This window comes from Lethenteron reissneri, chromosome 10, assembly GCF_015708825.2.
Source record: "Lethenteron reissneri isolate LAM-NWPU_2019-01 chromosome 10, ASM1570882v1, whole genome shotgun sequence".
NCBI lineage: Eukaryota > Metazoa > Chordata > Hyperoartia > Petromyzontiformes > Petromyzontidae > Lethenteron > Lethenteron reissneri.
The window spans coordinates 6,374,607-6,402,000 of NC_083788.1; the positions used below are offsets into that span (position 1 = coordinate 6,374,607).

The 27,394-nt window shown below is 54.2% G+C and overlaps 1 pseudogene; it reads right to left on the reverse strand.

Moving 5' to 3' along the window:
* Positions 1–1,557: 1,557 nt before the first annotated feature.
* LOC133340724 (mitogen-activated protein kinase 15-like) overlaps positions 1,558–27,394 on the reverse strand; it is a 27,681-nt pseudogene continuing 1,844 nt past the window's right edge.

Here is a 27,394-nt window from a genome sequence, read left to right on the forward strand (position 1 = left end):
GAGAACAGTCTGTCCATTCTACGTGGCTTTACCGAAAGAACCAAGAAGAAAAAAAAGGTGATGTTTCAGTTAACGACCCTTCTCTGCACACCGGCCAACAATGTCGAGTTACCCGTAACCCTCCGACCTCTCTGGCCTCTCTATCTGCTGCCAAAGGCCATTGCCTAAAACGTCGCCTATTTATACATACACATGTTTGTCTTCTCAAGGCCACACACGCAGTGTTATTGATGAATGTGTCAATGTTTTGAAAACTATAATTCGCATTCCATTTATCGCTCCACTGCTGGACGAAGGCTTCCCCGTTCACTGGTGGTCATCACTGGGGGTTGTTTGACCATACTTCACCACGCTGCAAAGTGAGTTGTGGGGGGGAGGGGGGGAGGGGGGGGGGCTGCGGGGGAGGGAAGGCCCAGGAGTGGTTCACGTTGCCAGCGGCCACCGATAGCCAAGCGACAGGCAAGTCGGGACTATGGGTCAGCGGGTTCATAGCGGCGACACGGTCGCTGCACCGCAGCCGCCACCACCAGCACCACCACCACTCTTCGTCCACAACTTTGGCAGGGATAATGCAGCGGTGAAAGTCGTCTGCGTCGTTAATCGTCGTTAACTGACGATGGCAACGACGATGAGAATTTTTGCGACGACGACGACGATGAAATCTGAGCCCCCTCCGCAGAAGGGGTCGCGATTTAGTGCGCGTGGTGGGCAGAAGGCTTCGCTTCGCCCAGAAAACATGAAAACCAAGTTATTTCAATTGTATATGTATATACACAGAATATATATATATAGTTTGTTTTAAATAACAAAATGTAACGATCTTTTTAACGTGACAGGAAAGAAAAAAAACATCCAAGACAATTTTACTTGGGTCGCAATTTTTGGAAAAATAATAATAATAAAAATAATAATTATAATAAGTGCTTTGGCTAGTTTTAGAGTTTATACAATAACGATAATGATAACAGTGGGAAATAATTTAAACAATTACTGGAGTGGTTGAGCGGAGCGAGACGAGCGAGCGTGGGCGATTGGGTCTGTGAGCGTGTCTGTGAGTGTGTCTGTGAGTGTGAGTGTGATTGGGTCTGTGAGTGGGTCTGTGAGTGTGAGTGTGTCTGTGAGTGTGTCTGTGAGTGTGATTGGGTCTGTGAGTGTGATTGGGTCTGTGAGTGTGATTGTGTCTGTGAGTGTGATTGGGTCTGTGAGTGTGATTGTGTCTGTGAGTGTGATTGGGTCTGTGATTGTGATTGTGTCTGTGAGTGTGATTGGGTCTGTGAGTGTGATTGGGTCTGTGAGTGTGAGTGTGTCTGTGAGTGTGATTGGGTCTGTGAGTGTGATTGGGTCTGTGAGTGTGATTGGGTCTGTGAGTGTGATTGGGTCTGTGAGTGTGATTGGGTCTGTGAGTGTGATTGTGATTGGGTCTGTGAGTGTGATTGGGTCTGTGAGTGTGAGTGTGTCTGTGAGTGTGATTGGGTCTGTGAGTGTGATTGGGTCTGTGAGTGTGATGGGGTCTGTGAGTGTGATTGGGTCTGTGAGTGTGAGTGTGATGGGGTCTGTGAGTGTGATTGGGTCTGTGAGTGTGATGGGGTCTGTGAGTGTGATTGGGTCTGTGAGTCTGAGGGTGATTGGGTCTGTGAGTGTGAGTGTGTCTGTGAGTGTGATTGTGTCTGTGAGTGTGATGGGGTCTGTGAGTGTGAGTGTGATTGGGTCTGTGAGTGTCATTGTGTCTGTGAGTGTGATGGGGTCTGTGAGTGTGAGGGTGATTGGGTCTGTGAGTGTGATTGGGTCTGTGAGTGTGATTGGGTCTGTGAGTGTAAGTGTGATGGGGTCTATGAGGGTGAGGGTGATTGTGTCTGTGAGTGTGAGGGTGATTGGGTCTGTGAGTGTGAGGGTGTGGGTGTTTTAGGCTAGTGACAGAGTGGATAAGTGAGTTGGTCAGGTCAGCGAGTGAGTGAGCGAAAGTGCATGTGCGTGAGTGAGTGGGTAAGTGTGCGATTGCATGGGTGAGCGAATGACAGGGAGATTACGAGGGTGAGTAGTTACGTGAGGGATTAAGTGAAGGAATGAGATAGTGGATCAGTGGACGGGTACCTAAGTAAGAGAGTGGCTGAGGAAGTGGTCCTGTGATTGAGTGGGTAGACATGTGGGTGGGTGGGTGATTGAGCGAGTGAATGAGTGGGTAGGTGAAGGAGGGAGCGAGTGTATGAGTGGCTGAGCAAGTGGCTATATGAGAGAGCCAGTGAGTGGGTGGGTGAATTAGGGAGCGAGTGCCTGTGTGAGTGAGCGAGCGAGCGAGCAAGTGTACATGTGAGTTAGTAAGCGAGAGGGCAGGTGAATGAGCGAGCTCATCGCTGAGTGAGCGAGCAAGCGGCTTGAGTTTGTGTGTGGCTAAGCGTGGCAGTGTGTGCGCGTGTGCGCGTGTGTACGTGTGTACGTGCGTGTGTCCGCGTCGCCTCCACCCCTCCACTAAGAGTGCTGCGTGGGTGAGCGCTCACGCGCCTGAAGCGCCGTACTCGCCCCGCGATTCTCCCCCCGGCGCCCGGACAAAGCCCTCACGGCGTCCGACGGCTCCCTCGTCACCACCACCACCTCTTCCTCGTCGTCGTCGTCGTCGTCATCGTCGCCGTCCTCCTCTTCGTCGTCCAGCTCCTCCAAATATTCGTCGTCTTCCTCCGTCGTTGATGACAGCGACGACGCCTTGGCAAACGCTGGGGCGAAAGCGCTCATGGCCCTCGCCTGCGAAGGTCACGCACGGGTTCAGTTTCAGTTCCCTAGAACCGTTATTGCATAATCATAATAATTCTAATCACCATCTTTATTTTCACGTGAAAACATCTCGGAGCCCACTACTACGAGATGATGAAAAATTAACCCGTAAAAACAAAGTTTTTCACTATAAATCCTTTATATGCGTGTTCAATGGGCCACAACCCAGCCAACATTGGTCTTTGAAACGGGCGGCTAGAGTCCTCTCGTCCTCTGGCTTGAGATGGCTGCCACCTATGAGTCAGATGATTGTCTGCTACCATTAAGCAATTGGTAATTAAATAAATAAATAAACTTCCTAAAAGGTGTCAAATTTTGGAACATTTTTTTCACGAAAATACATTGTCACGCACAACGAGTCTGTGTGCAAAATGTCAGCTCGATTGGATCACGGGAAGTGGGTTAAAAAACGACCGAAAGATTTGCACGGTCGTAAGCGCGCAAGCACGCAAGCAAGCAAGCGAACTTAATATAAAGGATTTAAAAATGTAAAAGAGACTGCTTTCACGAGTGTGCATACAACACGATGGGAATGCACTTGCAAACTATGATCGAAGACAATAGTCAATACTAATTATTGATTATTAATCATTATAGTTATTAATACGCCACACTCGCACTGTGGATCGATTTGAAGGACAAACTACAATCGAAGACAATAGTCAATAATAATTATTATTATTAATAACGATCAATTATAATAATTCCACAGTCGAGGTAAAATCCAGTCCGACTGCGGGAAGAGCCAATGAGTAGCAGCACAATCGGGTCTCAAGCTGACACGGCCACAATTCCTGACAGAGGATGGGATCGCTGTGGAAATGAAAAACAAAAACGGTCTCGGAACAAGTGCGAGATATCCACACTTTACCCCACCAAACGCGACCTGCCAATCGATTGCGGTGCACCCGATGGACAACGCTGTGTCGGGTAAGGGATATATCACGGTCTGCTTTTCACTTGCAAGCTTCAGATGGACTGCAATACACCCGACCTCGCATGGGAAAAAGTCTAAGTACATACGTTAAGTTATATTTTTCACTTCATGGTGTTTGTTTTCAGCTCCGTGTGATTGCCGTGCGGTGAACACTGCAGGGTGTCTAGACGGCACGCCGCTAACACAGGCAAAGATAAGAAGCTGACCTCCAGCGAGCGGGTGAGGGGCGGCCGGACTGAGGGGTCGGAGGTCACAGGGAGCTGCTGGTTCAACTGCACGCAGCTCAGCGCATCTGGACCTGCTCATGCAACACAGAGACAAAGATCCCCCGTATAGCCTTTAACAGACTGTTGGGGCAAGTGCTGTTAGCCAGCACCTTGCGTGTGCTGGCTAACAGCAAGTTCCATGATCACGGTTGGCTACATAGTGTGCGAAAGACGTTCAACGTACATACGTACAGCGCATGAAGGAGTGGGTGGTCAGCACCACGCCCGGCCAACTTTGTCCCCAAGTGGCAATGTTTACACACCTTATGTTGAGTATGGCTGACGATGGTCGTGATGATGATTATGATATTGATGATTACAATAATTACGACGATGATGACAGCACTGCTGCTGCTGCTGATGATGATGACAAAGATAATGACGATGATGATATCAACAATGACAACAAAGGCCGCAACCCCCATCCAGGACTCAAACTTGTACAAAGGGTCAACAACAACAGACAACTATACAATACAAGTTACATTTATACCATCGAAAAGCAACCATATCTCAAGACTTTACAATAAGATCAAATAAAAGGTAAGACGGGTTACAACGATCTTACTATATTAATATATCTGTACAAGAACAACAACACTGAGAAATTAAAGGAAATCAGGTTAAATGTGATGCCGGCAAAAAAGCTAAAATTTCAGAAAAACTCAAAATGTAACTTTTTCAACTGTGTTTAAAAAACAAAAACACCACTGATATGCTCTCGCTAAATTTCAAACAACATTCAAAAAAACGTGTAAAAAGCCCACATGCTCATTTGTGCATTGTGCAACAAAACCATCAGCAATTCCTGCAGAACTGCATTGTGGTTCCTCTCATCTTAGGTCACCTCCAAAATAATCGGTGACCAAATGTGATCGACCGACCGCAGCAGCAGCAGCAGCAGAAGTGATGCAGCGATTGACAAACTGCGATAGACCATTGTCGCCCTACTTAGAACTCATCAGCACGGTATTGTCACCAACCATCCACGTGGAGTCCCCACATCCACACGACAGGGCCAAGGCCAACATTTCATCATCTCCTCGTTTGACACTGACGGTTTGCGGGGGCCTGTGCTACTATCAGAGGTCGCAAACGGGTTTTGATTCCTTACCCGTACCTGTACCCGTCCGCACAAGGGTCGCAAACGGGTACCCGTACCCTACCCGTACCCGGCCGGGTACGGGTAGGGTACGGGTATCGGGTACCTGATTGCGACCTCTGGGATGAAGCCATGTTGCAGGCGCGGGTGGGTTGATTCTAGGAACTTGAATTGCGAGAAGAGACAAGACGTTGGGAAATGAGTGACAAACGGTGACTCACCAGTGACTCACGGTCTACCCGTACCCGTACCCGGCCGCACCAGGGTCGTAAACGGCTACCCGTACCCGGCCGGGTACGGTTAGCCGGCCGGGTACGGGTAGCCGGGTATCGGGTAGGGTACGGGTATCGGGTACCCGGTTGCGACCTCTGACGTGGAGTCCCCACATCCACACGACAGGGCCAAGGCCAACGTTTCAGCATCTCGTCGTTTGAAACGGACGGTTTGCGGGGCCTGTGCTACTATTCAATTGCGATTGGGCCTTCCTCACAATGTACACGTTCCATTTTTGTTTTGTTTTGCTCACCGTGCCGCAGGGGCTTCTGGGAGGGGTCGCTGTGCGGGGCGACGGGGCTGCCCTGGCCGCCGCCGCCTGCCTTGAGCATCTTGGTGGAGGAGGCGGCAGGCGACCCGTGGGGGGACTCCCTGTGGAGCTCCGCGGTGGACGAGGGGCAGGTCACCTCAATGGGGTCGCTGCACAGCGACTGCAGCGGGTCCTTGCCGTCCCGTGCGTCGCCCCGGCGGCGCTGCTTGATGCTGCCCTTCCTCTCCAGGATCAGCTGTGGGGGGAGGCAGTCGCACACACGCACACACACAATTATAAAGGTCTCCCACATAGCCTGTGTAGACTGTCGGGACAAGTGCCGTTGGCGAGTCTACCAGGCCTCGGACCGGTTCAAATAGTCGCCACTGTTTTTGGTCACGAGCGGGAATCGAACTCGGGTTGGCAGTGTGCTAACCACTGCGCTACCGCTCCGCACGCACGCACGTACACGCGCACGCACGCACACGCACGCACGCGCACACACGCGCACACACACACACGCACACACGCACACACACACGCACACACACGCACACACGCGCGCACACACACACACGCACGCACACACGCACGCACGCACACACACGCACGCACGCGCGCACACACACACACGCACGCACACGCACGCGCACACGCACGCGCACACACGCAAACACGCACGCACGCACACACACACACACGCACGCACACACACACACGCACACGCACGCGCACACACGCAAACACGCACACACACACACGCACGCACACACACACGCACGCACACACACGCACGCAAACACGCACACACACACACGCACGCACACACACGCAAACACGCACACACACGCATACACACACACACACACGCGCACACACACGCACACACACACACGCACACACACACACAGCTGGCTCACCTCGTACAGGTGGCTTCGGTAATCGTTGACGGCGAGCTGCGTGTTGTCGTCCACGGGAGGAACCACGTCGTAATTGAGGGACGGCTCCGTGGGGGGGTCGTGGAACCTGGAGTGGGGGGCGAGGGTGGGGGGGGCAGTGGGGGGCGGGGGGGGGGCAGTGGGGAGCGGGGGAGGAGGGGTTGGGGGGCGGGGGGAGGAGGGGTTGGGGGGCGGGGCGTTGGGAGAGGCAGCAGCACAAGAGGGTTAAGTGAGCGACGCAGCAGCAGCAGCAGCGTGTCAATTGTCATCCCAGCAAACACAACAATGCACCAGCAACACACGAGCACCTCCGATTAGCACATACATAGCACACATACACACGAGCAACACGCTCCCAACATGCCGGTGTCATACCAGCAACATGCCAATGCCATACATGCAACATGCTTGCAACATGCCAGAATTGTACGTATTTACGAATCGTGCCACCGACTCCACGTCCTGTGCTCCCCTCGTTCTGTTCAAGGTGGTGACCACCGCATTGGCCGCACGCTGACCGGAGAGATTTCCCCCTCGACCTGCTAACAGAGTGGCTGCCCCCCCCCCCCCCCCCCAACAACACGACCACCCACTCCGCACGGTCCCCGTTACCGGCACACCAGAGGTCGCAAACGGGTTTTGATTCCTTACCCGTACCCGTACCCGGCCGCACCAGGGTCGCAAACGGGTACCCGTACCCGGCCGGGTACGGGTACCCGTATGCTACCCGTACCCGTACCCTACCCGAAATGAGTGACAAACGGTGACTCACCGGCGACTCATGGCCTACCCGTACCCGGCCGCACCAGGGTCGCAAACGGCTACCCGTACCCGACCGGGTACGGGTAGCTGGGTATCGGGTACCCGGTTACGACCTCTGCGGCACACGTAGGGGTGGGCACTGTCCCCCCCCCAAACCCCCAACACGACCACCCACTCCGCACGGTCCCCGTTACCGGCACACGTAGGGGTGGGCGAGCGCCTCGGCCGCCGTGAGCCTCCGCTCGGGGTTGAAGACGAGGAGACGCGACAGCAGGTCCAGTGCCTCGGGGGGCGCCCCCCTCGCCAGCTCCCCCAGCGAGCGCCGCTTCCTGCTGGGAGAGGGAGATGACCGCAAGCATGCGGGAGTTGGGGCTGGGGCGGCGGTGGCGGTGACGGTGGTGGCGGTGGTGGCAGTGGCGGTGGTGGTGGTGGCGGTGGCGGTGGTGGCGGTGGCGGCGGTGACGGTGGTGGCGGTGGCGGCGGTGGCGGCGGTGGCGGCGGTGGTGGCGGTGGTGGTGGCGGTGACGGCGGTGGTGGTGGTGGCGGTGGTGACGGTGGTGGCGGTGGCGGCGGTGGTGGCGGCGGTGGCGGCGGTGGTGGCGGTGGTGGTGGCGGTGGCGGCGGTGGTGGCGGTGGTGGCGGCGGCGGCGGTGGCGGTGGTGGCGGTGGTGGCGGCGGTGGTGGCGGTGGTGGCGGTGGTGGCGGTGGCGGTGACGGTGGTGGCGGTGGTGGCGGCGGTGGTGGCGGTGGTGGCGGTGGTGGCGGTGGTGGTGGCGGTGACGGCGGTGACGGCGGTGGAGGCGGTGGCGGTGGTGGCGGTGGTGGCGGTGGTGGCGGTGGCGGTGGTGGCGGTGGTGGCGGCGGTGGTGGCGGTGGTGGCGGTGGTGGTGGTGGCGGTGACGGTGGTGACAGCGGTGGTGGCGGTGGCGGCGGCGGCGGCGGCGGTGTTGGCGGTGGTGGTGGTGGTGGCGGCGGTGGTGGCGGTGGTGGTGGTGGTGGCGGCGGGGGTGGCGGTGGTGGCGATGGTGGCGGTGGCGGCGGTGGTGGTGGTGGTGGTGGTGGTGGCGGCGGGGGTGGCGGTGGTGGTGGTGGCGGCGGTGGCGGCGGCGGCGGTGGTGGTGGTGGTGGCGGCGGTGGCGGCGGCGGTGGTGGTGGCGGCGGTGGTGGTGGCGGTGGTGGTGGCGGTGGTGGTGGTGGCGGTGGTGGCGGCGGTGGCGGCGGGGGTGGCGGTGGTGGCGGCGGTGTTGGCGGTGGTGATGGTGGTGGTGGTGGTGGCGGTGGAGATCAACGTTGGAGACGCGGTACTAGCGGGGCAAGGGGCTGGCACCGTGGGCTTGGGCATGGTCAGGGCACGGCGCCACGTCCGATGCAGCTCCTGGGCACTCGGTAAATTTATTTTGTTCTCCGTTCACAGATATTCGTCAGCGACCAACACCTGTGACGATAATTGTCCGAACCGGTCCTGGGTCTCCCCTAGGGCGACTAAGCCTTAAGAGATGCCCGCTAACAGCACTTGCCCCAACGGTTTGTTAAAGGCTACACGGGGGATGTGTGTGTGTGTGCCTATGGACGTGTGTATGCATACTCACTGAGCCATGAGTCTTTCTACCATTGAACGGCCGTAGTCCGAGCTGATCGCCATGAGTTCTGTGGAACACGGCACGGGACATCTCACATCACTGAGCATCACCGCGTCTCACCGTGTCTCCCCATATCACTGTCTCACAATATCCTGCCATCCCCCCCCCCCCCCCGCGTCTCTCCCAGTGTCTCTCCACCTCTTCATGTGCCTCCCTGTGTGTCCCCCGTTGTCTCCCCGTCTCTCTATGTGTGTCTCCCCGTCTCTCTATGTGTGTCTCCGCGTGTCTGTCTCCTTGTCTCCCCGTCTCTCCATGTGTGTCTCCGCGTGTCTGTCCCCGTTGTCTCCCCGTCTCTCCATGTGTGTCTCCCCGTGTCTGTCTCCTTGTCTCCCCGTCTCTCTATGTGTGTCTCCCCGTCTCTCCATGTGTGTCTCCGCGTGTCTGTCCCCGTTGTCTCCCCGTCTCTCTATGTGTGTCTCCGCGTGTCTGTCTCCTTGTCTCCCCGTCTCTCTATGTGTGTCTCCCCATCTCTCCATGTGTGTCTCCGCGTGTCTGTCTCCTTGTCTCCCCGTCTCTCTATGTGTGTCTCCCCGTCTCTCTATGTGTGTCTCCGCGTGTCTGTCTCCTTGTCTCCCCGTCTCTCCATGTGTGTCTCCCCGTGTCTGCCCCTGTTGTCTCCCCGTCTCTCTATGTGTGTCTCTCCGTGTCTGTCCCTGTTGTCTCCCCGTCTCTCTATGTGTGTCTCCCCGTCTCTCCATGTGTGTCTCCCCGTGTCTGCCCCTGTGCCCCCCGCATCTGTCCCTGTGCCCCCCCATCTGTCCCTGTGCCCCCCTTTTCTCTCCGTCTCTCTCTGTGTGTCCCCGCGCTCGCCTCCACGTGCATCTTCACTATGTCCCGCCGCGTACCGTCCCGTGAAGGTGGCGGCACCACGGCCATGATCCGCTCAAGTTGGTTGATGGTTGACTCCCCGGGAAGAGCGGCTTCCCCGTGAGCATCTCCCCGAGGATGCAGCCCAGGTTCCACATGTCCACGCCCTTCGTGTACCTAGCGTGGCACAACACAAATAGAGACCCCCCCCCCCCACACACACACATTGCCTTCAACAGACTGTCGGAGGAGCAAGCGCTCTGAGCGAGGGCGGCCAGCGCTACGCCCGGCCGCCTTTGTCTCCCGCAATGTTACTGTTGTACACATTGCACCAGCAGCACTACGATTGTCAGGCTTTGGATCTTGTAACACAACGACAAAGATTGCCCCCCCCCCCCATATAGCCTGCACAGACTGTGAGGGCAAGGGCTGTTTGCGAGTACTGTCGCACCGACCTGTGGACGCCAACACGGCGCACACGAGGTGGTGGTCAACACCACGCCCGACCGACTTAGTCTCCCCAAAGGCAATGTTTACACACTGCACCAGGGACTGCATTTAAGGCTGAGCCGACCTAAAGGGGGGCCCAGGACCGGCTCAAGTTAAATAATAGACGAAATGCATTGAATCGTGACTTAAAGTTTTCGTGACTGCAGGAAATGATATTTGTTTCGTCTTTCAGTAAAGTCACGTAGATAGGTTCAAATTAACACTGGTAGGAACCTCCTGGTTACACCAGCCCACAGGGGATTATTGTGTCCGTCTGTCCGTCGTGCAGGGAGGGGCTGGGTGGGGAGGAGAGGGCGGGGAGGGGCTGGGTGGGGAGGGTGGGGCTGGGTGGGGAGGTGAGGGGCTGGGTGGGGGTTGGGAGGGGTGGGGCTGGGTGGGGAGGGGCTGGTGACCCCGTGGTGCCCTCATAAAACTAAACGTTTAACCTACTCACGCCGGCTTGTGCCCGCCCTCACAGTCGGGCATATTTGCGGAATACACCACGCCGCTGTTGACCCTGCAGGCCATTGACCGAGCAACCCAACCAGCTCCCTCCGCAGGAGGAATGTGTTAAAAAGTAAGTTTTTGGTTTATTTTATTTTTATTAATTTGAACCTATCTATGTGACTTTACCGAAAGATCCAAACAATACGAATCACATTTTTTATCAATCCCTCCCCCCCTCTTTAAAAACGGCAGCCCCCCTCCCCCCAATATTTTGTCTCCTGACACGTACAACCCCCCCCCCCCCACCATATCTCGACAAGCCGTGGCCAAGAATTACGCAGCTGCTGATGGCCATTACATCACTAAGCTCCCCAGTCCAGCGGCACACCACGAGGGCGCAAACAGGGAAGGTGGATGGGTGTGCGGGCGGGCGGGCGAGATCTCGATACGCCCAATGGTTGGGTTACCCAGAATCCCTTCGGAATTCTTATCAGCAGAGCAGCGAGGCTTAACATCCCGACCCCCCAACGCGCTCGGCAACGCCGTCGCAGAAGTGGACCTTGTAGAACTACATTCCGAAAATGCCGTGACAAGAGGCGCGCACGAGGGGGCGATGTTCGCCCACGGGCAGCCCTCGGACACCGCCGAAAAAAAGCCAAATCCCCCAGCCCCCCCCTCCTCTCCCGAACGACGAATTGCGACCGGGCCGAATTGTGGGCGCCAAGTCAATGCCATTCGTTGATATTATCGAACTGGAACTTTCTCGATTCGCTGGTGCCGTAACCGACGATGAACGTCCCCCTATTGAAACGCTGCTTGCGTATTTCGCCGGTGATGGTGTCGTCGCAAGCCATTGACGATTTTGCTCACGGGATCGCATTCATTCAATCATACGGCCCCATGCTGATTCACTACGGCTGTGCCATTCCATGTTGCCCCCATTCATTGACGACGTTACTTTGTATTAATTCTATTACTGGTAGGAACCACCTGGTTACACCAGCCCACAGGGGATTATTGTGTCCGTCCGTCGTGCAACCAAAAATGGGAGGGGTGGGGCTGGGTGGGGAGGTGCTGGTCACCCCGTGGTGCCCTTATAAAACTCAACGTTTCACCTACTCACGCCGGCTTGTGCCCGCCCTCACAGTCGGCCATATTTGCGGAATACACCACGCCGCCGTTGACCCTGCAGGCCATTGACCGAGCAACCCAACGTTCCTACCAGCTCCCTCCGCAGGAGGAATGTGTTAATCGATTACCTCGCCGATGTTGCCCCTATTCATCCATGTTACCGATGTTGCCCCTATTCACTGATGGTGCTGCTGATGCTGTCAACTTTGTTGTTGCTGTGTTCATTGGTCAGTAATGCTGTGAACGGTGCCTATTGAATGTGGTCCCTATTCAATTCTTCATCATCATCATCAGCGGCAACGGTCGCCTTTCCGCTGCTGATTTGCGAACATTTCCTAAACGTTCAACTCCTGTCGTGATTCTGTATTGTTTGCTGTTGTAGCGTTCCGACACGCCCCCTACTCGGCATATGTGAACAAGAGCGTTATAGCTCTTCGGATTCCTCCAGGATAAATCATTGCTTTTCTGATACTGATCTCTCACGTCCCTGCACTGTTAGCAATCCACACGGAACTGATTCCATCGCTCCATCCTGCCGGTGGACGCTCCTCTGGGACCGCATTCCATCCCTTGGCTGCCGTTCCGTGATTGCTCTTGACCATCGTCCCATTCGAGACGTGACGCGGTCAGCCCAAGCCAGATGCCGCCACCCAGGTGCACGTGTTCCCTAATCAATGTGTTCCCCGACCCGCGCGTTCCCCGACCCGCGCGTTTCCCGACCCGCGCGTTCCCCGACCCGCGCGTTCCCGACCCGCGCGTTCCCCGACCCGCGCGTTCCCCGACCCGCGCGTTCCCCGACCCGCGCGTTCCCCGACCCGCGCGTTCCCCGACCCGCGCGTTCCCCGACCCGCGCGTTCCCCGACCCGCGCGTTCCCCGACCCGCGCGTTCCCCGACCCGCGCGTTCCCCGACCCGCGCGTTTCCCCGACCCGCGCGTTCCCCGACCCGCGCGTTCCCCGACCCGCGCGTTCCCCGACCCGCGCGTTCCCCGACCCACGCGTTCCCCGACCCACGCGTTCCCCGACCCACGCGTTCCTCTCTCACGGAGGCTCTCGGTGCAATGCCGACCGAGCGTGCGACACCCCCCCCCCCCCCATGCTTCTTAGAATTGATTTTTTGGGGTTCTGTTCAAATTACGTATCTCGATTAATTGGTGCCGTCTGTATTCATATCAAAGCTGCCCCCCTATTACACGACACTGTCCCGAGCCATCGATGCCGCTGTACTCCTTGATCACTGATGCGAGCGGGTTGCTCTGCCCTTTTTTAATTGATGCTGTTTATAATGTCGACTATAATGTGCGTCTATTCATAGATGCTGACGCTGTTTGTTAACGATGCAGTCCTTGGTCATTCATGTTCCTGTTCTCGCTACGTATTCATTGATGTATCTATTCATTGATGAATTACTGGACATTAACTGATGTCTCTGTTGTGTTTCTGATGCTGCTTCTGATGTCTCTGTTGTCTTTCTAATGCTGATGCCTCTGATGTGTTTCTGCTGCTGCTTCTGATGTCTCTGTTGTGTTTCTGATGCTGCTTCTGATGTGTTTCTCCGACCCGCGCGTTCCCCGACCCGCGCGTTCCCCGACCCGCGCGTTCCCCGACCCGCGCGTTCCCCGACCCGCGCGTTCCCCGACCCGCGCGTTCCCCGACCCGCGCGTTCCCCGACCCGCGCGTTCCCCGACCCGCGCGTTCCCCGACCCGCGCGTTCCCCGACCCGCGCGTTCCCCGACCCGCGCGTTCCCAGACCCACGCGTTCTCTAACCCACGCGTTTCCCCGACCCGCGCGTTCCCCGACCCACGCGTTCCCCGACCCGCGCGTTCTCTAACCCACGCGTTCCCCGACCCGCGCGTTCTCTAACCCGCGCGTTCCCCGACCCGCGTGTTCCCCGACCCGCGCGTTCCCCGACCTGCGCGTTCCCCGACCCGCGCGTTCCCCGACCCGCGCGTTCCCCGACCCACGCGTTCTCTAACCCACGCGTTCCCCGACCCGCGCGTTCCCCGACCCGCGCGTTCCCCGACCCGCGCGTTCCCCGACCCGCGCGTTCCCCGACCCGCGCGTTCCCCGACCCGCGCGTTCCCCGACCCACGCGTTCTCTAACCCACGCGTTCCCCGACCCGCGCGTTCCCCGACCCACGCGTTCCCCGACCCGCGCGTTCTCTAACCCACGCGTTCCCCGACCCGCGCGTTCTTTAACCCACGCGTTCCCCGACCCGCGCGTTCTCTAACCCACGCGTTCCCCCGACCCGCGCGTTCTCTAACCCACGCGTTCCCCGACCCGCGCGTTCCCCGACCCGCGTGTTCCCCGACCCACGCGTTCCTCTCTCGCGGAGGCTCTCGGTGCAATGCCGACCGAGCGTGCGACAACCCCCCCCCCCACGCTTCTTTGAATTGATTTTTTGGGTTTCTGTTCAAATTACGGATCTCGATTAATTGGTGCCGTCTGCATTCATATCAAAGCTGCCCCCTATTACACGACACTGTCCCGAGCCATCGATGCCGCTGTACTCCTTGATCACTGATGCGATCAGGTTTCTCTGCCCTTTTTTAATTGATGCTGTTTATAATGCCGACTATAATGTGCGTCTATTCATAGATGCTGACGCTGTTTGTCAACGATGCAGTCCTTGGTCATTCATGTTGCTGTTCTCGCTACGTATTCATTGATGTATCTATTCATTGATGAATTACTGGACATTAACTGATGTCTCTGTTGTGTTTCTGATGCTGCTTCTGATGTGTTTCTAATGCTGCCTCTGTTGTGTTGCTGCTTCTGATGTCTCTGTTGTGTTTCTGATGCTGCTTCTGATGTCTCTGTTGTGTTTCTGCTGCTTCTGCTGTTGCTGCCATCGCTGCTGCTGTTTCTGTTGCTGCTGCTGTTTCTGTTGCTGCTGCTGTTTCTGTTGCTGCTGCTGTTTCTGCTGTTGCTGCTGCTGTTTCTGTTGCTGCTGCTGTTTCTGTTGCTGCTATCGCTACTGCTGCTGCTGCTGTTCCTGTTGCTGCTGCTCTTTCTGTTGCTGCTATCGCTGCTGCTGTTCCTGTTGCTGCTGCTGCTGTTTCTGTTGCTGCTATCGCTGCTGCTGCTGTTGCTGCTGCTGTTTCTGTTGCTGCTATTGCTGCTGCTGCTGTTTCTGTTGCTGCTGCTGCTGTTCCTGTTGCTGCTATCGCTACTGTTGCTGCTGCTGCTGTTTCTGTTTCTGTTGCTGCTGTTCCTGTTGCTGCTGTCGCTACTGTTGCTGCTGCTGCTGTTGCTGCTGCTGCTGTTCCTGTTGCTGCTATCGCTACTGTTGCTGCTGCTGCTGTTGCTGCTATCGCTACTGTTGCTGTTGCTGCTGCTGCTGTTTCTGTTGCTGCTGCTGCTGTTCCTGTTGCTGCTATCGCTACTGTTGCTGCTGCTGCTGTTTCTGTTGCTGCTGCTGCTGTTCCTGTTGCTGCTATCGCTACTGTTGCTGCTGCTGCTGTTTCTGTTGCTGCTGCTGCTGTTCCTGTTGCTGCTGTCGCTACTGTTGCTGCTGCTGCTGTTGCTGCTGCTGCTGTTCCTGTTGCTGCTATCGCTACTGTTGCTGCTGCTGCTGTTGCTGCTATCGCTACTGTTGCTGTTGCTGCTGCTGCTGTTTCTGTTGCTGCTGCTGCTGTTCCTGTTGCTGCTATCGCTACTGTTGCTGCTGCTGCTGTTTCTGTTGCTGCTGCTGCTGTTCCTGTTGCTGCTATCGCTACTGTTGCTGCTGCTGCTGTTTCTGTTGCTGCTGCTGCTGTTCCTGTTGCTGCTATCGCTACTGTTGCTGCTGCTGTTTCTGTTGCTGCTGTTCCTGTTGCTGCTATCGCTACTGTTGCTGCTGCTGCTGTTTCTGCTGCTGCTGCTGTTCCTGTTGCTGCTATCGCTACTGTTGCTGCTGCTGCTGTTTCTATTGCTGCTGCTGTTTCTGTTGCTGCTGCTGCTGTTGCTGCTGCTGTTTCTGTTGCTGCTGCTGCTGTTCCTGTTGCTGCCATCGCTACTGTTGCTGCTGCTGCTGTTTCTGCTGCTGCTGTTTCTGTTGCTGCTATCGCTACTGTTGCTGCTGCTGCTGTTTCTGTTGCTGCTGCTGCTGTTTCTGTTGCTGTTGCTGCTGCTGCTGTTGCTGCTGCTGCTGTTTATGTTGCTGCTGCTGCTGCTGTTCCTGTTGCTGCTATCGCTACTGTTGCTGCTGCTGCTGTTCCTGTTGCTGCTGCTGCTGTTTCTGTTGCTGCTGTTTCTGTTGCTGCTATCGCTACTGTTGCTGCTGCTGCTGTTCCTGTTGCTGCTGCTGCTGTTTCTGTTGCTGTTGTTGCTGCTGCTGCTGTTTCTGTTGCTGCTGTTGCTGTTGCTGCTATCGCTACTGTTGCTGCTGCTGTTCCTGTTGCTGCTGCTGCTGTTTCTGTTGCTGCTATCGCTACTGTTGCTGCTGCTGCTGTTCCTGTTGCTGCTGCTGCTGTTCCTGTTGCCAGGGCGGCTGCTGCGCGCCTCTTGGTGTTTACGGAGCAACGGCGGCGGTTGCCGAGGAGCCGCGAGCAAAACACGCGGAGCCGCACCGCGCGAGGCACGCACAGGCGTACACACTCACACACTCACTTACACACTCACACACTTACTTACACACACACTCACACACTCACTTACACACTCACACACTCACACACTTACTTACACACTCACTTACACACTCACTTACTTACACACTTACTTACACACTCACACACTTACTTACACACTCACTTACACACTCACTTACACACTCACACACTTACTTACACACTTACACACTCACACACTTACTTACACACTCACTTACACACTTACTTACACACTCACTTACACACTTACTTACACACTCACACACTTACTTACACACTCACTCACACACTTACACACACTCACTTACACACTCACACACACACTCACACACTCACTTACACACTTACTTACACACTTACACACACACTCACACACTCACTTACACACTCACTTACACACTCACTTACACACTCACACACTCACACACTTACTTACACACTCACTTACACACTCACACACTCACTTACACACTCACTCACACACTTACACACACTCACTTACACACTCACACACTTACTTACACACTCACTTACACACTTACTTACACACTCACTTACTCACTTACACACTTACTTACACACTCACACACTCACACACTTACTTACACACTCACTTACACACTCACTTACAAACTCACACACTTACTTACACACTCACACACTCACTTACACACTCACTTACACACTTACACACTCACACACTTACTTACACACTCACTTACACACTCACTTACACACTCACTCACTTACTTACTCACTCACTCACACACTCACTTACACACTTACTTACACACTCACTTACACACTCACTTACACACTCACTTACACACTCACACACTCACACACTTACTTACACACTCACTTACACACTCACACACTCACTTACACACTCACTCACACACTTACACACACTCACTTACACACTCACACACTTACTTACACACTCACTTACACACTCACACACTCACTTACACACTCACTTACTTACTTACACACTCACTTACACACTCACTTACTCACTTACACACTTACTTACACACTCACACACTCACACACTTACTTACACACTCACTTACACACTCACTTACAAACTCACACACTTACTTACACACTCACTTACACACTCACTTACACACTTACACACTCACACACTTACTTACACACTCACTTACACACTCACTTACACACTCACTCACTCACACACTTACTTACTCACTCACTCACACACTCACTTACACACTTACTTACACACTCACTTACACACTCACTCACTTACACACTTACTTACACACTCACACACTTACTTACACACTCACTTACACACTCACTTACACACTCACTCACTCACACACTCACTTACACACTCACTCACTCACACACTCACTTACACACTTACTTACACACTTACTTACACACTCACTTACACACTCACACACTCACTTACACACTCACTTACACACTCACTTACACACTCACACACTTACTTACACACTCACTTACACACTCACTTACACACTTACTTACACACTCACACACTTACTTACACACTCACACACTTACTTACACACCTCACTTACACACTCACTTACACACTCACTTACACACTCACACACTTACTTACACACTCACACACTCACTTACACACTCACACACTTACTTACACACTTACACACTCACTTACACACTCACACACTTTACACACACACTCACACACTTACACCCTTACACACTTACACACTCACTTACACACTTACACCCTTACTTACACACTTACACACTCACACACTTACACACACTCACACACTCACTTACACACTTACTTACACACTCACTCACACACTCACTTACACACTCACTTACACACTCACACACTTACACACTCACACACTTACACACACACTTACACACTCACTCGCCCGCTTACACACTCACCCACTTACACACTCGTCACTTACACACTCACCCGCTTACACACTCACTCACCCACTTACACACTCACTCACCCACTTACACACTCACCCACTCACCCACTTACACACTCACCCACTTACATACTCACCCACTTACACACTCATCACTTACACACTCACCCACTTACATGCTCCTTCACTTCCGCACTATTTTACACACTTACATACTTTACGAACGCTCATCCACTAACAAACTTACGAACACACTTAAGTGATAACAGGCGCACACTCACTTATTGCACAATCACCAATGCACACGAATACACGATTTAATAACCCACGTGCACACTCCCTTGCACACTTAAACACTAATTTGTACACTCGCACATATTTACTAACACGCACACACTCACGTACACACACTCGCCGAATAACATAATTACTAACACGTGAACACTTACAAACACTCACTTGCACACTTCCTAACACACTTATTCACACACTCAATTACATACCCACCCACACACACAAAAGACAAAGATCTCCCGCATAGCCTACACAGACTGTTGGGGAAAGTGCTGTTACCAGGCACCTTTAGAGGCCGGCACGGCAAACAAGGGGGTTGGGTGGCCAGAACCGGCCACCTTTATCTCCCCGGTGCCTGATGTTCACACACCACACTGGGTACGAATTTAAGGCTGAGTTGATCTAGGGGAGTCCCAAGACCAGTTCGGCTATTCACCACTGCACTAACGACGCCCCCCCCCCCCCCTTCACATCAGAGTCACACTTAGGAATGTACGTGAGTGTACACGTGCATTGACACACACACACAGTCACGAACTTACTAACCCACAAACTTGAAACACAACCCTTGCGGATATACCAGGGAGCGGGGTTGGTGCAGTGATTCGCACGCTACGCTATGAACCCGCCAGCCCAGAGGTCAATTCCTGGTCACACGGCTAATGTCGGTGGCGAGTGATGAGCTTGAACCAAACCCAAACACATTGTCCTACTGCTACGGAGGGAGCTCGTAGGAACGTTGGGTTGCTCGGTCAATGGCCTGCAGGGTCAACGGCCAGGGCGTGGTGGATTCCGCAAATAAGCCCGACTGTGAGGGCGGGCACAAGCCGGCGTGAGTAGGTTAAACGTTGAGTTTTATAAGGGCACCACGGGGTGACAAGCCCCTTCCCACCCAGCCCCACCTCTCCCACCCCCCACCCAGCCCCACTCTCCCCACCCAGCCCTACCGTTCCCACCCAGCCCCTCCCCACTCAGCCCCTCCCCACCCAGCCCCTCCCCTCCCACCCCCCACCAAGCCCCTCCCTGCACGACGGACGGACGGAAACAATAATCCCCTGTGGGCTGGTGGAACCAGTCGGTTCCTACCAATATCACTCCCTAATGCCCCCCCCCCTCTCCCACTTTTGCCACAACCCACACCGCAGTACGGATAGTCAAACAAGCAGTGGATCAACAATGGGCTCAAGGTATTAGTATTATTATTACACACAAAGACAAAGGTCCCCCCGGATAGCCACCACAGACTAAATAGGCAGGATGATTCAGATTTGCGCATTTAGAGGGGAAGCGGTGTGTGTGTGGGGGGGGGAGGGGAGGAGAGATTTCCACGTTTCACAAGCGCAGAGAAGGCATCACTGTGACAGGGGAGAACTTCGCTTACACACCCACCCACACAGCGTCAGGCAGGTTAGGAAGACGAAAGATCCCCCCGTGACCCCCCGTGACCTCTGTGACACAGACTACTTGCGGGCAGCAGCAGTACCGATGAAGGCCACGAGAGGGTGGGGGTTGGCCAAACGCCACGCCCGATTGTTTACTACACACCGCACCAGTTACTCGTTTGAAGGCCGAGTCGACCTAGGGGAGTGGTTCACAACACTGCGCTACGAACCCGGCGAGTGATATTCCGAACCGATCACGGATCGTTACCTTCACCGACTATTTTTGGTGAAGTATGGTCAATCAACCCCCCCCACACACACCCCCCCCCCCGACTGGAGGCTTTGGATTGACACTAGACGGGCTGGCACGTGATTCTTGTAGGTTGTCACACACTCACACACTTACACACTCACACACTTACACACTCACACACTTACACACTCACACACTCACACACTCACACACTTACACACTCACACACTCACACACTTACACACTTACACACTCACACACTCACACACTCACACACTTACACACTCACTCACATACACACTCACACACTTACACACTCACACACTCACACACTCACACACTTACACACTCACACACTTACACACTCACACACTTACACACTCACACCACTTACACACTCACACACTCACACACTACACACTTCACACACTTACACACTTACACACTCACACACTTACACACTCACACACTTACACACTCACACACTCACACACTTACACACTCACACACTTACACACTCACACACTCACACACTTACACACTCACACACTCACACACTTACACACTTACACACTCACACACTTACACACTCACACACTCACTTACACACTCACTTACACACTCACACACTTACACACTCACACACTTACACACTCACACACTTACACACTCACACACTCACACACTTACACACTCACTCACATAGTGATGTGTGTACGTAGTGATGCGTGTACGTAGTGATGTGTGTATGTTGCATTTCTTTCGCGCCGTACGTAGCCAAGCGTGCTAAGCGGAGGGGGGTGTGATGATGATAGCTGTGCTGTAGTGATCGCAGAAGCACAAACGTGTGTGTGTGTATAACACAGCTGTGTGTATAACACACTGTGTGTATATAACACACTGTGTGTGTATAACACTGTGTGTGTCTAACACTGTGTGTGTGTAACACTGTGTGTGTATAACACAGCTGTGTGTGTATAACACTGTGTGTGTATAACACTGTGTGTGTATAACACAGCTGTGTGTGTATAACACTGTGTGTGTATAACACTGTGTGTGTATATAACACACTGTGTGTGTGTATAACACTGTGTGTGTATAACACTGTGTGTGTATAACACTGTAGTGGTGACAGTGACACTGTAGTGGTGACAGTGACACTGTAGTGGTGACAGTGACACTGTAGTGGTGACAGTGACACTGTAGTGGTGACAGTAACACTGTAGTGGTGACAGTGACACTGTAGTGGTGACAGTAACACTGTAGTGGTGACAGTGACACTGTAGTGGTGACAGTGACACTGTAGTAGTGACAGTGACACTGTAGTGGTGACAGTAACACTGTAGTAGTGACAGTGACACTGTAGTAGTGACAGTAACACTGTAGTGGTGACAGTGACACTGTAGTGGTGACAGTGACACTGTAGTAGTGACAGTGACACTGTAGTGGTGACAGTAACACTGTAGTGGTGACAGTAACACTGTAGTGGTGACAGTGACACTGTAGTGGTGACAGTGACACTGTAGTGGTGACAGTGACACTATAGTGGTGACAGTAACACTGTAGTGGTGACAGTGACACTGTAGTGGTGACAGTGACACTGTAGTGGTGACAGTAACATTGTAATGGTGACAGTGACACTGTAGTGGTGACAGTAACACTGTAGTGGTGACAGTAACACTGTAGTGGTGACAGCGACACTGTAGTAGTGACAGTGACACTGTAGTGGTGACAGTAACACTGTAGTGGTGACAGTGACACTGTAGTAGTGACAGTAACACTGTAGTGGTGACAGTAACACTGTAGTGGTGACAGTAACACTGTAGTAGTGACAGTAACACTGTAGTGGTGACAGTAACACTGTAGTGGTGACAGTGACACTGTAGTGGTGACAGTGACACTGTAGTGGTGGTGATGATGTCAGTAGTGGTGGTGGTGGTAGCACCACCACCACCACTGGTGGTGATAGTAGTAGTGGTAGTCCTGTAGTGGTAGTAGTAGTACTGTAACGATGCCAGTACTACTGTAGTGATGACAGTAGTGGTATTGTAGTGGTAGTAGTACTGCTGTAGTGATGACAGTAGTGGTGGTAGCTCCACCACCACCACCACTACTGGTGGTGGTGATGACAGTAGTAGTAGTACTGTAGTGATGACAGTAGTGGTGGTAACTCCACCACCACCACTACTGGTGATGATGGTGGTGGTAGTAGTACTACTGTAGTGATGACAGTAGTGGTGGTAGCTCTACTGGTGGTGGTGATGATGACAGTAGTGGTGGTGGTAGCTCCACTGGTGGTGGTGATGACAGTAGTGGTGGTGGTAGCTCTACTGGTGGTGATGATGATGACAGTAGTGGTGGTGGTAGCTCCACTGGTGGTGATGATGATGGTAGTAGTAGTACTACTGTAGTGATGACAGTAGTGGTGGTAGCTACACCACCACCACCACTACTGGTGGTGGTGATGATGATGGTAGTAGTAGTACTGTAGTGATGACAGTAGTGGTGGTAACTCCACCACCACCACCACTACTGGTGGTGGTGATGATGGTAGTAGTAGTACTGTAGTGGTGACAGTAGTGGTGGTGGTAACTCCACCACCACCACCACTACTGGTGATGGTGATGATGGTAGTAGTAGTACTGTAGTGATGACAGTAGTGGTGGTAACTCCACCACCACCACCAGTACTGGTGATGATGACAGTAGTGGTGGTAGTGGTAACTCCACCACCACCACCACTACTGGTGATGGTGATGATGGTAGTAGTACTACTGTAGTGATGACAGTAGTAGTGGTGGTAGCTCTACTGGTGGTGATGATGGTGGTGGTAGCTACACCACCATCACCACCACTACTGGTGGTGGTGATGGTGGTGGTAGCTACATCACCACCACTACTGGTGGTGATGGTGACAGTAGTGGTGGTGGTAGCTCTACTGGTGGTGATGATGATGATGATGATAGTAGTAGTACTGTAGTGATGACAGTAGTGGTGGTAACTCCACCACCACCACTACTACTGGTGATGGTGACAGTAGTGGTGGTGGTAGCTACACTGGTGGTGATGATGATGATGGTAGTAGTAGTACTGTAGTGATGACAGTAGTGGTGGTAACTCCACCACCACCACTACTACTGGTGATGGTGACAGTAGTGGTGGTGGTAGCTACACTGGTGGTGATGATGGTGGTGGTAGCTACACCACCATCACCACCACTACTGGTGGTGGTGATGGTGGTGGTAGCTACATCACCACCACTACTGGTGGTGATGGTGGTGGTGATTGTAAGAGAGGCGTCACCACGCACACGCACCGCGTGTTTCTGGCGGTCGCTATGTAAACACACGCGCGTTGCTAGGGTTATTAAAGTGTTATTATTACACATCACACACACACACATAACAAACATACACGTGCATACATAGAGACACACACACACATAACAAACATACACGTGCATACATAGACACACACACACACTCATACAACACAGGCACAAACATAGACACACATACATAGACACACACAAACACATAGAAAACAGATACACACACACACAGTCATACTTACACACAGATACTTATTATGTATAGATACACACAATGATACACACTTATACACACACACACATAACAAACATACACGTGCATACATAGAGACACACACACACACTCATACAACAGAGGCACAAACACAGACACATACATAGACACACACAAACACATAGAAAACAGATACACACACACACAGTCATACGTACACACAGATACATATTATGTATAGATACACACATTGATACACACGTACACACACATAACAAACATACACGTGCATACATAGAGACACACACACACTCATACAACAGAGGCACAAACACAGACACACACAAACACATAGGAAACAGATACACACACACACAGTCATACTTACACACAGATACATATTATGTATAGATACACACAATGATACACACTTATACACATACACATTGACACACAGCAAACAAACATTGCATGTGCATACATAGAGATACATCAAATAACATTGAAACTCACACACAGAATCACACGTGGTCATACAGTAGTGTACAAAGACAAAGATCCCCCGTAAAGCCTCAACAGACTGTAGGGGCAAGTGCTGTTAGCGAGCACCTATGAAGGCCAGCACCACGCCCGACCGCTTTTGTCTCCCCAGTGGCGATGTTTACTGCACACCGCACCAGGTACTCATTTGAGGCTGAGTCGACCTAGGGGAGGCCCAGGACCGGTTCAGATAATCGTCACTGGTGTTGGTATACAGACGCACACACAGACACATAGACAAAGGTCCCCCGTGCAGCCTACACTGGCTGTTAGGGCAAGTGCTCTCATCCGGCACCTATGAATGTGGGTTTGTCTCCCCAGTGCCTGATGTTTAAGGCTGAGTCGACCTAAGGGAGCGCCCTGTCCGTGAGCGTGAATCGAACTTAATGCAGTGCACAAAGACAAAGACCTCCCCGTATAGCCTTGACAGACTGTTGGGGCAAGTGCTGTGAGCGAGCACCTTACATACACACACACACAAATAACACGTGACACACACGACACACACGTGCATTCACCCCGTCTCTCGGTGCAATTCCAAGTATTCACCTCCGCATGCGTCTTCTTGTCAGCTGTTGTTTTATCTGTCAATGTCAGTGTCTCGTGATTGATCTCTCATAGCAGGGAATGCACAGAGGAATGAAACGGCTCCATCGTGGAATGATGCCTCCTTCATTTGTTTTTAGATTCAAGAAGAAGTAAATACAAACACATTCCTCCTGCGGAGGGAGCTGGTAGGAACGTCGGGTTGCTCGGTTCAATGGCCTGCAGGGTCAACGGCGGCGTGGTGTATTCCGCAAATATGCCCGACTGTGAGGGCGGGCACAAGCTGGCGTGAGTAGGTTAAACGTTGAGTGTTATAAGGGCACCACGGGGTGACCAGCCCCTCCCCACCCAGCCCCACCCTCCCCACCCAGCCCATCCCCACCCAGCCCCACCCCTCCCACCCCTCCCCACCCAGCTCCTCCTCACCCATCTCACCCAGCCCCTCCCCACCCTCCCCTCCCAACCCAGCCCCTCCCCACCCAGCCCCCTCCCCACCCAGCCCCTCCCCACCCTCCCTCCCCACCCAGCCCCACCCTCCCCACCCAGCCCCTCCCCACCCTCCCTCCCCACCCAGCCCCTCCCTGCACGACGGACACGATAATCCCCTGTGGGCTGGTGTAACCAGGAGGTTCCTACCAGTATCAACAACTATACCTATCCGGCTTCTCTACGTTATGTGGGGGTGGGGCATTGCCCGAAACGTCGCCTATTATCGATGTGTTTTTTGTCCTACAGCATTGGTTAAGTATTGCTGACACTGCCCCGATTGTGTTGATTTGTTATTTTGCGTGTGCACCACTGCCAACGCAGCAGCATCGCCAAAAATGTGTTCTGCTCGATCAATTAGGGAGATTTAAAACTTACTTGAATATAGACAGACCCATTAGGCTCATATCGCACACGCTGTGCATTCAATTCTTTCAACTTGGAACGAGCCGCAACCACGCTACTCGCTCGCCCTCGCAGAGAGAGGGGAACGACTCAAAGGCCCCAGGAGGACGAAATCAATATATTAAGGTGTTATTGACCAATTAAACTAAAACTGAACAATTTTTTTTTATTTTACCAGGTAAGGCCACTGAGCCATACGGCTCTTTTTCAGAAGCGACACGGCTACAAAACGAAGTAGCTTACCGCGTGGAAATGCATTTCAGCCAAACACTCTGAACGCACATTGATTCTAAATGTGGGGGTAACAACCTGGAGGACCCGGAGAAAAATCCCCCGCGACCACGGGGAGAGAGAGAGAGACACCGCACACTCCAAATATACAGCAGCAGGCGTCCAGGTCTGGATCGAACCCTCCGCCTCCTGCATAGCAGGCGAGGTGGTTAACAATCTTGCCACCGTGGCGCCCAATAAATGAGTGTTTGCGTGACAGGAGTAAACCGGAGCACCCGGACAAGACCGACGCGTGTGAAAGGGGCCACGCTCGATCCCGTCCACATTGCACAGCTCGAGTCAACGCTTGCTGCGCCGTCCTCTCCGCGGCAAGCCCAACGTGCGCGCGCGCGGGTGGGTGGGTGGGCGGGTGGGAGGGTGGGTGGGTGGTGGGGGGTGGGAGGGTGAGCTGGCGGGTGGGTGGGTGGGGTGGCGGGGTGGGTCGGCGGGTGGGTTGGTGGGGGTCGTTGGTGGGCGGGCGGGTGGGTGAATTAGTGGGCGGGTGGGTAGGGTGGGTTGGTGGGGTCGGTGGGGTGGGTTGGTGGGTTTGGTGGGTGGGTGGGCGGGTGGGGGTGGAATGGGTGGGTGGGTGGGCGGGTGGGTGGTTCGGTGGGTGGGTTGGTGGGTCTGTGGGTGGGTGGGGCGGGTGGGTGGATGAGTGGGCGGGTGGGTGGAGTGGGTTGGTGGGTCGGTGGGTGGGCGGGCGGTGGGTGTGGTGGGAGGGTGGGTGGGCGGGTGGGTTTAGGGCGGGTGGGAGGGCGGGTGGGTGGGCGGGTGGGCGGGTGGGTCGGCGGGTGGGTTGGTGGGGTCGTTGGTGGGCGGGCGGGCGGGTGGGCGGGTGGTTCGGTGGGTGGGTTGGTGGGTCTGTGGGTGGGTGGGCGGGTGGGTGGATGGGTGGGCGGGTGGGTGGATGGGTGGGCGGTGTGGGTGGGTTGGGTGGTCGGTGGGTCGGTGGGTGGGCGGGCGCGGGCGGGTGGATGGGTGGGTGCCCCTTCTCACCTGGGCGTTGAGAGCAGAATCTCGGGCGCGCGGTACCAGCGCGTGGCGACGCATTCGGTGAGCGCCGGGTCGCCCCTCACTCCTCCTCCTCCTCCGACGCCACTGCCCGCGCCGCCCTCCACGGCGAGCGGTCCGACGGAGCGAGCGAGCCCAAAGTCGCACACCTTCACCACGCACTCGCTGTTCAGCAGCACGTTCGACGGCTGCGGAGGAGACACGGCACCGGACGAGTTACGCTTGAAACGGCGCGCCTCCGTGACCTAACGGGACGGCTTGAGAAAGCGGATTCTCTTCGCGTGCGGCGTTGAGGGAGCGGGAGAAAGAAGAAAAGTGGCTGACTGCCCACCCGCCCG